This window comes from Pteropus medius, unplaced genomic scaffold, assembly GCF_902729225.1.
Source record: "Pteropus medius unplaced genomic scaffold, Ma_sr-lr_union100, whole genome shotgun sequence".
Taxonomy (NCBI): Eukaryota; Metazoa; Chordata; class Mammalia; order Chiroptera; family Pteropodidae; genus Pteropus; species Pteropus medius.
In genome coordinates, this window is record NW_024354498.1 from 1,925,036 (window position 1) to 1,936,188 (window position 11,153).

At 41.4% G+C, this 11,153-nt stretch overlaps 1 protein-coding gene across 1 annotated transcript in view; it reads left to right on the plus strand.

The window, feature by feature from the left end:
• The window catches only part of SMPX (small muscle protein X-linked), a 49,026-nt gene extending 41,401 nt beyond the window's left edge, over window positions 1-7,625 (plus strand). The window contains exon 5 of the mRNA XM_039852276.1: window positions 7,202-7,625. The gene's annotated coding sequence lies outside the window, so the exon portion shown is untranslated. The remainder of the gene's footprint in view (window positions 1-7,201) is intronic.
• Window positions 7,626-11,153: the final 3,528 nt, after the last annotated feature.

Below are 11,153 nucleotides of genomic sequence, written 5' to 3' on the forward strand. Positions count from 1 at the left end.
CAAGATCCCCTGTTGCTTCCTGTGGACATTAAAATCTGACAAGCACTTGCTTCTAGGCCAATGGTTCTTAGTGTTGGTTGAGCATCAGAGGCCTGGGGAGCTTTAAAAACGATACTGATCCCAGCCCCAGAGACTCTTGTGTCATTGGTCTGGGGCAGCAAGAGCCTTGGGAGTTTTAAAAACTCAACAGGTGATTTTAATGTGCAGCCAAGTTTGAGCTCCTCTTCTGGGTGGTTAAAAAAACCCCACCCCACAACTTTGGGAGTGATTTACAACAGCCTATATAAGACCCCACATGTCCAAAGTGATGCTTCTTTCCTTGTCATGAATGTTCTTTTTTAAGATGATAAAAATTAAAGTCCTTTGATGATGGCTTCAAAAGGTAGAATTTGGCTATACTTAACTTTTAAAATAATGGTTGGAGTGATTAGGGGTGAAAACAAAGTCATTGATTAAGCTTCCTCAGATAGCTTTTTAAAGAAGAGCCATTGAAATCATCCTGCAAAACCTTGCTAATTTCTACACTTGAATAAAGCATTAAAGAGAAAACTCTATCAAGAAAATTGTTTTCCATGAAATGTACAATTATGTAAAGAGCCCATGCAAACCGGGAAGCAAAACACTACACCTTAATAGATAAACAGATAAAGAAAATGAACTCCCTATTCTCAAAAGTGGATGTATAATTAGTAGAGAAGCATGAGAAAATGTATAGTCTCACTAGTAATCAAAGAGGTGCTCAATGAAACAAAAAGTTATCCATTTTCCTCTTATGGAATTCACAGAGATGAGTGGGGAAATGATCACGAAACAGACACTTGCTTAATCTCAAAGAATATTGAGTGTCTACTGGATAGCAGGCGCAATGCTGGCCTGGATGATGAGGGTGTGGGGCTTAGCAAATGCAGAAAGTCACAGCCATGGTGGATTTATGTATCGCCCAGCCCAGTTAGGCCTTGATGGAATCCATTCTAAAGAAAATGTTCATGTGGAAAAAGTTTTGTTCACTTATGACATCAAAATCAATTAAGAACCTAAGTGTCCAATAAAAAGATTATGATTAAGTAAACTGGTGTATCCACCTGAAGAAATACTACATATACTATTTGTGATACAGTGAATGATAATACAAACAATAGAAAACTGGAAAAGTGGTTCAGTGATGGAGTAAATTTTGAAAATTCTACATAGTATCATCCCCACACCCAACACACACAATATGCATTTGTTTATTTAAAGCTCTGAGGAGCCCTAAAACTAAGAAAATGATTTATCTTTGCTTAACTCAGTACTTCTCAATTTATCTGACCATTGAAAATTTCTTTTTATTTCCTCCTTGCCTCCCTTTCTTTTAAAAGCAATACTTGTTTTATTGTGTCTTGGAACTAATTTTTCTCAAACAGATGAACAAACCTTGAGGATATGCTTGCATATATCGTAGTATTTAAGGGCTATGTAAAAATAAAAGCTATACACGGGTATATACATATGTAAAAAATTCATCAAGCTGTTCACTTAAGATTTGTACATTTTACTCTATAAAAATATTAAAAAGAAACCCTGCTCAATTCTGAGAAGGCATGACAGTTTTTAATATTAAATTTTGGTGTTCATTAGCACAAGTACAAGAATGTTTGTTAAGTCAAATATTGATACACTACAGATATATTTCTATGTATCAGTTGTTCATGAAAGGTTGCCTCTAATATACTCTCGGTATGTAAAGATTACTTATGCACATTTTATACAAGTTTTGAAAAAAAGTTTAGCGTAGGGGAAAGAACTCCAGTCAGGCTTTTAATCCTGTACCAGCCATTAACTTGCTGTGTACGAGTGACTCAATCCTAATTTCCTAATTTCTAAAATGAGGAGCAATACTAAAACTGTAGTTCCATTCATCTTTGAAAATAGTTTTACTAGTTTTAGAAGATTATAAAGCTTTATAGTTATAGCTTTGCCTAATGGTACATCAAAGGCCAGGTGTTTATTTGAATTCTGAGTGTTTGGACCAGTCACTATAATCAAACAAATGGGCAAAGTCAATCGGCTCTAAGGTGATCGCCACGACGATGTGCTTTCCAGGATGCCTTATGGAGAGAGACAGGGAGGCCTACATTTGTTTCATAGGTTCTGTTAATTTTACATCAAAAAATTGATTTTCCATTTGGATGTTTCAGCACCCCTAGCTGCCATACATAGACCATTGCTTAGCATTTCTAAGAGAATGCTGACTATTTCTGATATAAGTACCACTGTCTCTAGGCCTCAAATACTCGGGCCTAAACTACATAGAAGAGTTTCACTATCTTTGGAAATTCTGAAAGGTTGCCTCTAATATACTGTCGGTATGTAAAGATTACTTATGCACATTTTATACAAGTTTTGAAAAAAAGTTTAGCGTTGGGGAAAGACAGCAGTCTATTCAACTGGTTTATAACTTTGTCTACCTCTGGATGTTATTGAGCTCTTCCGTGCTAGGAAAGTCTTGGGTTAGTGTTTCTCCAGTGAAATCACTGGTCCCTTTAGAAACAGGGACGTGTGTGTTCTGATGGTTGGAGAGAATTGACCACAAAACCAGGAGCTGCCAGTGGCCTTGGATTGCACTTTCTCTACCAGCATCTCCCCAAATTCAATGTTGTCTCAGCTGCTGTCCCCTGGCTCTGACTTTATATCCCAAACAACAAATTCTCAATATAATAGGATTAAAAAAACCCCTCTGAACTTATTTTAATGAAATTTGACCTGGACACACAATTTGCCTTGCCTTAAGGTGACATAAATTCTCCACATGCGGCACATACACTACTTGAATCTTGATTTCAGGTACAGAATTTTAAAAAAACCAGTCTTGCTCTTTGTGACTTTCTTACCTTTCCTGCTTTTACTAGATATTGGTTGAAACATTTCAATTTTTACTTGAGCCACCAAAGGCTTAATGATCCACAAAAGCCAATTTTGGCAGATGATTCATAGTTTAAGAAAAAAGTTTTTGCTAAGAGTTTTGCTTCTTTCACTTTATAAGTGGTTGGGATAAAAGAAAGAGTTTTGAGTTTGGAGTTGCCTGGGTGTGATTCCAGCCTGTGCACTGCCTGTCTCTTGACCTTGGTGCGTGAGGTTCCATAGGAGCCTTAGTTGTAGCTTACACTGCTTTCCTCATTGTGTGGTCATGATGACTGCATGGGTCAGTGTGTGTGAATGTGCTTCATAAACCAGAGGATTTCACAAATGCCTTCTAACAAACGTGAAAGCTTCAACAAGTTTGCTCTGGGTACATGGTCGGCCATTGCGTATGGAATCGGACAGAACATGAAGCCTGGCCTTTCCCTTGACTACTTTTGAGTGTCACTGTGTTTATGGCTCTATGATTTAGCACCACATAGGAGGAAGTAATCATTGTAGCACCCCCTGAGTGTCTGGTTAAAGGACCAAATGCAGACAAGTGTTGAGTGGAGTCCATTTCCTAAATGATGTATGCGGGGCCACGGTGACTATGAGTAACACAGCTATAAATGGTTCATGAAAAGGTGTAAACATCACATGCTTTTCAGCCTGGACTTAGGGTGACACAAGGGAGATATCTGGTGTATCACCCCTGCACCAGCCAAGGTGAACTCAAATGTACACTAGAAGTGGGGCTTCTATGTCTTTTTGGTTTGAGTACAAAAGATATCTGGGATCGTTGGAAAGTGACTTTTCAGCAGGATGTCTCGCATTCCTCATCATTCTCACAAATGTCCCTTACAGGAGAACAGGACACAGGAGAATAGTTGACAGCTGGTGTCTAGGCAGCATAGCAGTGCAGCCCGGGATACCGCCCAATACACTTGCATTCCAACAACCTGACAAACAAGTGTGCTTTCCAGCCTGGGCAATTTTAGCTCTGGATCCCTTCCCATTGTTCTCATTTCTAAATTCAAGCCCTGACCCCAGGTCTCCGGATTCCTGGATTCTTGTATTCTGGTAACACACAACCATTTTGAGTACACACTGAGCCCCACAAGGCCAAGGATGGAGATGCTAGTCCTCTGAGGGCTTTGCACTCCTGAAAGGACCATGTGTGACCTTATCCATCAGCACTGTCCTGTGCCCAAGGTTGCTAGGCCCTACTGGGACCTGGGCGGGAGAAGGAAGCTGGGGGGGGTGGGAGGCGGGGTGGTTACAGGTTGGCCTGTCTGAAAGACAACTGCAATGACTCCTCTATTCCCTCTGCTGCCTCCTGCATGGCTTCTTCTGCAAGGAAGAATTGGGTTCACTTTGTAGATTAAATGAGGTAACTGTAAGAGCCAGTGATGGCATGCCTGGCACATAGTAGATATTCAAAACTGGCACCATCACCATTGGCTGTTCCTCCACTCCCACATGGAACATAGGCTGATTGTACTGGTCCAGCGTCCCCCTCTTCAGCCAGGTTCCCAGGCTTCCCTTGGCTCGCAGGCAAGGTGAACAAAGGGGAAGAGCACTGCTGCCCTAGGCCAGTGTAGCATAACGAATTCACTTTTCTGAATAATATGGCCATCTCAGTGCCACAATGGACTGGGCAAACTGGATAAAGGTTTTTCTGGGTTTCCAAAACTGTCTCAAAGTTAGAGAGGTCCACAAGCTGCACTAGTTGCGAAGGGGCACTTTAGGGCTTTTAAACAGTCACTAAAGAGTCATTGCAAATGGCTCATCCTAAATTTCTCAGTATAGCCGTAATTTCACTACCTGGGACAGATAGGTGGTGGTCAAAGTCCATATCAAGCCTGTCACAGAAATGGTTCCCATTTCTGGGTTGCAGATGGTGCTTCACAGTCTGGACACTTCTCGGAGAGAAATCACACCTCACAGGACATACTTCAGTGACAATTTGCTATGAATCATCACCCCTTCCATGTAGCTCAGAGAAGCTGAAGGAATGTCTCGGCTTCGAGGGCAGCTTGTCACAGGGCTCTCACTTAGCCAGAGACTGGCCATATGTCACCCAGCACAGTGACCACAGCGGTAAAATGTCTTCAATACACCCTGGCTATGGGGTGGGGTTTAGGGCAGACCTGACAGCACTATGGGGACATAGCACATCAAATCAGCACTCTTTATTTACTGTATCTGTGGCCCCTTGCTCATTCCTGCTGCCTCACATTAGAGAATGTGGGTTTGGCTATAGCTCCAACTCCAACTCTTGTCCTGTTCTCACTTCTCTAGTGGGCCAACTCATCAGTCCTCAGGCCCCTGCTATGTGTCAGGTGCTGTGATAGGCAATGTGATGTAAAAATAGGACATGTTCACACTCTTCAGAAGGTCACAGCCTAGTGGCAGGACAGCGATGGTGGGAAAGCTATGAGAGGAAAGAGATGATGCATATGGGTAAATAATCGCAATGGAGAGGAAAGAGATGATATATATGGGTAAATAATGCAGCCTGTTAAGAGGAGAGTCACGGGGTGGGTAGTCAAAAGTTATAAGCAAAGAGGGAGAGGCCTGAAGGCTCTTGTCATGTTACAAAAGCAGTAAGTGACCAGCAAACTCAGTGCAAGGTATATGAGGGAGACAGGCCCACATGGTGGGCCGGAATGGAGTTGCTGGTCAACAAAATGTATTTTGCTAAAAATCCTGGGCTGGGAAAGTGGCGCTTTCTTGCTTCTTCTTGGTGACTGGCATGGACTGAAAATGGAGTTTCTAAAAAAAAAAACAAAACAAAAAACTAAATGCTAGAAATACAAGAACCTGTGCTGACTGCTGGTGATGTTTTCAATTCTGCATTTATTAATACCTTCCTACCTTTCCCTCTGGTTTGAGAACCATCCAAACCTTCCCCGTTAGTGGAGTGGAAGGAGCCCAAGTTAGGATGTCCAAGTTCAAATTCTAGCTTTTCTATTTATCAGCAATGAGACTTTGAGCTACTTACTCTGCTTTTTGAACCTCTGTGTATTTCATCTCAACAATGAGTATAATGCAAACTGCATCACAGCAATACTATAAATGCTAAATGACACGACAGGCTTTTATTCTCTAAAGAAGCACATAGGACAGCAAATCTTTCTAAATGATCTCTGCTGCAGAATTCTCCTCAGTGCTCTTTGGCCACAATGGGGTCCCATGCTGCTCTTAGTTGTAAGAGAGACTGGGAAGTGAAGTCTTTGGTAACCAGCCTTTATAGTAGAGAAGAACAAGGAAGAAGGTGGTTGTGGATGGATATGGAGAGACCCAAGCCACAGAGTCTGCCATAGTAGGGTGGAGGTGGGGGGACTTGTTTGTGGAATTTTCTTTGCTCCGTCATTGTTAATAAAACAACACAAGCATTCCACGTCTTAGAAAAAGATTCAGCCCATTCACATAAGTAAAACACACAAGGAATGACAACAAGAAAGAATGGAAAACAAACGTGTAAATAATGTCCAATGATCCCTGCATTACAAGAGCTTTTAAAAGAAATGGCATCATATTAATTAGCTATTGCTGCATAACCAACCACCCCCAAATCCAATGGCTTAGAATAAAATAATTTCTTATTCTGCCTCATACGTTTGTGGCTCAGCTGATCTAGGCTGGGCTGACTTACGCATCTGTGGCAGCTGAGGGCTCTGCCCTAAATGGGGCTAGGTTGGGGCATGTTAGCTGGGTAGCTCTGTTCCAAAGGTTTCTTGTCCTTCTCCTGGGATCAGCAGGTAAGCCTGGGCTTAGCCTACTCATGGCAATGGCAGAGGCTCAAGAGAGTAAACAAAAACATGTGATATCTGCTGAGGCTTAGGCTCAGGCCTGGCACACCATCGTCAGCTTCATTCTTTTGGCCAAAGCAAGTCATGTGGTTAAATCCAGATATGAGGAATTATACCCTAACCACAATAGCAGGAAACTAAAAGGTGCCATGGTCATGGGGACAGATATAGGAATGGGTAGAGAACTGGAGCCATGATTGCAAATTGACCACCTGCACCAAAGGTGTTGCAAGGCATAATTGTCAGTTTAGTATCATACTCTAATCCTTCAGAAGGAAGCCATCCTATCTAATTTAGTTTGGAATTACTTAAATCACTAGAACCAAAGTTGATGGTCACACTGTCTACTCATAGTTCACTTTACATTTACGAAATCAAGAGGTGAAATTTCCAAGTGAAGATGACACCTTCAATTTTGACATGTACTTATCACATTGATTTAAAAGCTGCCCCCAAAATATCTCATGAAAGCTAAACTAATGCTTCCTCTGGTTTCTCTTTTGCAGGCTTGATGTGAAGAATTGAAGAGAATGGATTCAAATGAAAATAGCTCACTAAAAATTTTATATATTTGTATGATGATTATGAACCTCCTGAATGCCTGAGACTCTAGCAGAAATGTCCTGTTTGTACATTTATATCTCTTCCTTCTAGTTGGCTGCACTTCTTACTTTAGTTTATCCTCATGTTTGGCACCTTGCAGAGCAAATAAACTCAAGAATTCACCACTTGGAAGGTGCGGTTTTGAGGAGGGATATGATTTTATGGAGAGGGATATGGTGATATGCATAACAGTGATTTTGAAATTTGGAAATTCTCTAAGCTACTTCCCATACTATTTTGGTCAATATTTGGAATGTATTTTAGTTCTTCACCTTCTACATTATGTCAATAAACTTTTTATGAGTTCAAATAAATATGTGAGTAAATATAAAATATGAATCAAGTCTAAATTGATTTTCATGTCTTCAGAGAGCTAGATATTCTCTCACATGGAGAGAAATGAGATATAAGAACCAGTGAAATGCCATGTTGTCTAAGTGGGGCTTCTCATTCTGAATTATTGGGTACCATGGGTAAAACTATGCCTGACTGATCACTGCAAATGAAGTTAAATATTGCCTGAGGAACTAGGCATCATTGAAATTCCTCCTCCAAGGATGGCCTTTATGATGAGTTCATTTTACTTCCATAGAGGCTCAGAAATTCCCTTTGCTCAGATGGGATAGAGTTCATTACAAAGCACAATAAAAATAAAGCTGAAGGACCAGATCAAAAGAGAGGGGCAGATCATACCTCGGTTGTCCTAAGAAAGATGAACCATTTCTCCTGCTGCTGAAGATGGAGAGTCTCTAAAACTTAATTAATGGCCAACATGACCATAAGCCAAAAGGAATCACCTATACCCCTCTAGGGTCTTCTGATACTCCCAGATGCTTGGGCAACTTCACAATATGAAGATTTAAGGGACCAGGTTCCCAAGACCACACTGTTTTAAAGGCAAGTGTGTTACCTACCTATCTGGTATGCAGAGACCCCAACACCATGATTCGTATCTTTGCCTCAGTGTCTGCCATTAAAAAAAAAAAAAATCAGATGTACTTCTAAACATCCTAAGCAAAAATGAGTCTTCAGCTTTTGTTTCATAGAGGTCAGTTTCCAAAAGGAGGACTATCACTGTGCACACAATGTGACTGGGTGCAAATTCAATAGGGTCTGTGGGGGTGGGTTCCAGGTTTTCCTGAACGAGTGCCCATCTGGTCATGGGTGCCAGACATCCTGCTGGGCTGCGGTTTAGCCTGGTGCTCTAAATCTAATACACACGCACAGAGCAGGGAATATCAGTCAGAAACAAATATGCCAGCCTGATCATTTGTCGGCAGAGTAGATTCTAAATAAGGGCATTGTGTTGCCTTGGGCCATTCCCTTCTTTCTTAATGAGGGGAGTTGGGCAGGATTCAAAATTTACCTCAGTGTTCTCTTTGTTTATATACAAGTGATCCATGTTCAGCTTCAAAATTAAATTCTGGTTTAATGTTATAAAAACTGTCTTCATATTTTAATGCAGTCTCCCAAGTCAATATGCAGCATAGTACAGAACAGAATCCTTAAACAAATGCAATGGATATTTTGAGAGATCTATATTTAATATGTATTTTCTGTTGTTGTTATTAAGGCTCAAATTCACTGTATGTGGGATTTAGCAAGTTCCACGTTCTATCTTTTATTGGACAACACATATAGGAAAGGACAGTTTACTTTCAACGAAGCTCTAATTTAAAAAATTCAGGTTTCACGCTACATGGCTCTTTAAAAACCCATACATCACTTTGAAACAGTCTTATCTTTCTCACAGGTTTGCAAACAACCAATTATTATGCAACTTTTCCATGAGCGAAAACAAGGTACAAGTAGTTGAAGGTTCATTAGGAGAGAGAAAAAAAACTAGAAACGACACTGGTTGGAATAATTAAAGCATAAGGTACAACAGCCAGTTTTCAGTGCACGTGCTGTGAACCGCACCAACTATCTGTTACTGGGCTGACAGGTGAGAATCCCCAGGGCAGTACAACAGGCATTCCGCCCACACTGCCTTCTCCGCCTTGACTCTGTGATAAGTGTGGGGAGGAGCACAGTACATTCAGCCAGACAATCAGCTTGCTTAAAACACTCCCCTTCCCCCTCGGCCCCCTCCCCTGCCCATATGGGATTTTCCTATGTTGTGTTCGAGGCATGAGTAAAAGAAGGCCCCACAGCATCCAGGATTGTGTGGGATACTTGAAAAGCTTCTCCTTCTGGAGCAGAAGCCATCTGGAACAAACAAGGCTCTCCAGAATCTTCTCAACTATCTTTTTAAATGATCTATACATTTCAAGAGTGCAGATTGGAAAATAATTAGCTTTGTTTCCAAGACTAGTAGGTAAATGACACAGAATTTTAAAAATCAGGCCCAGGGCATGGGGGACAATCTGCATCCCTCATTTTTCACTAGAGCAGTCAGAGCAGTGGTCCCCAACCTTTTTGGCACCAGGGACTGGTGCTCCTATGAGAATCTAGTGCCTGAGGTGGAGCTGAGACGGTGATGCTAGCGCTGGGGAGTGACTACAAATACAGATGAAGATTTTAGCTCTGGGGAGCAGCTGCAAATACAGATGAAGCTTCGTACTCGCTAGCCCACTTACCTCCTGCTGTGCGGCCCAGTTCCTAACAGGCATCTGCAGCCCAGGGGTTGGGGGCCCCTGAGTTAGAGAATTTACAAAAGGCTTCCCATTATGATTAGGTCCATATAAGGATCACTACTGATTGGAATGTACCATCCTGTGAAACCTCCTCTCTTTCATGCTTGGGCTGGCCTAGAATTAGGGTCTCCCTTCTGAGATAAGACATGGAAAGGTTCATGGGGAAGAGAACGAGGCTCATTTGGATTCAAGGACTACAGGATGATGACTAAAACTAGTTCCATTTGAAGGCATGTGGCATTATCCCATTGCTTTGCAATCTAGCTTGAAATAGAAACTGCCTTTAACTTGGAAATTGATGCTCCCTTGGGATTTTTAACCTGATGCCGAATATATGCATCAGTGTGGCCCACAGCTAGTTCTTTGTCTCTCAGACCATTAATGAAATGTCTGTGCTTTTCCAAAAGAGAGGATTTATTGCCATAACATTCACATGGGATCACGTATTCGGTCAGCAACCCATGCTCACGGCAACCGCTAAGGGTAATGCAACCCACCAGCATGTTGCTAGGCAAAGAAAACCTTTAGAGCTCATACACTCAGTTCCTTTTATTCTCCAAGCAAATGACCAAACATGCTTAGATCCCACACTGAAGGCAAATCACACTGTCAAAAAAATATATATGCTGATTATAAAAGAGGAGATTCGACTATAAATAAGTTTACAGCCTTAACAACACCATCACCTAAAGGTTTTCTTCAGAGAAAGAAAAACAATCTCAATTAAGCAATCATTTTTAAATTCTGGGATGCACTTGGCCTCATAGCCTTCAACCCTCTGCTTGTTTATTATAGGAGAAAAATAACTCCCATAACATTTGACTTCTGTGCAAAATAATTCAGTGCCACTCCCAATAAGGAGAGACTGCACTCCGATATAACAAGGCTCTTTTTTACAACCAGATTTTCCCTGGTTCGGTGAGGGTATATTTAAGATTCATTTTCCAGATGGAAAGGGGACTTTTCCCTTGAGCTTTAGATGTCTGTAGAGCAAAAGCAGGTCTGTACTCTAAACTCTAATTTTCAAATCTGATGGAGAGTTGGGTGGAGTGATGAGGAGGGATGTATAGGCAGGAGTTTACCCTGGTGTGCGGGTTGTTTCTGGTCTTTAGACTTAACGAATGAGGGCTGTAGGTTTCTATGGAATCTATTCCTGCTCCTTAATACTGCTCATGAATCTATGGTGCACTAGACAAGACAGGGTCCGGTAGGAATTTCT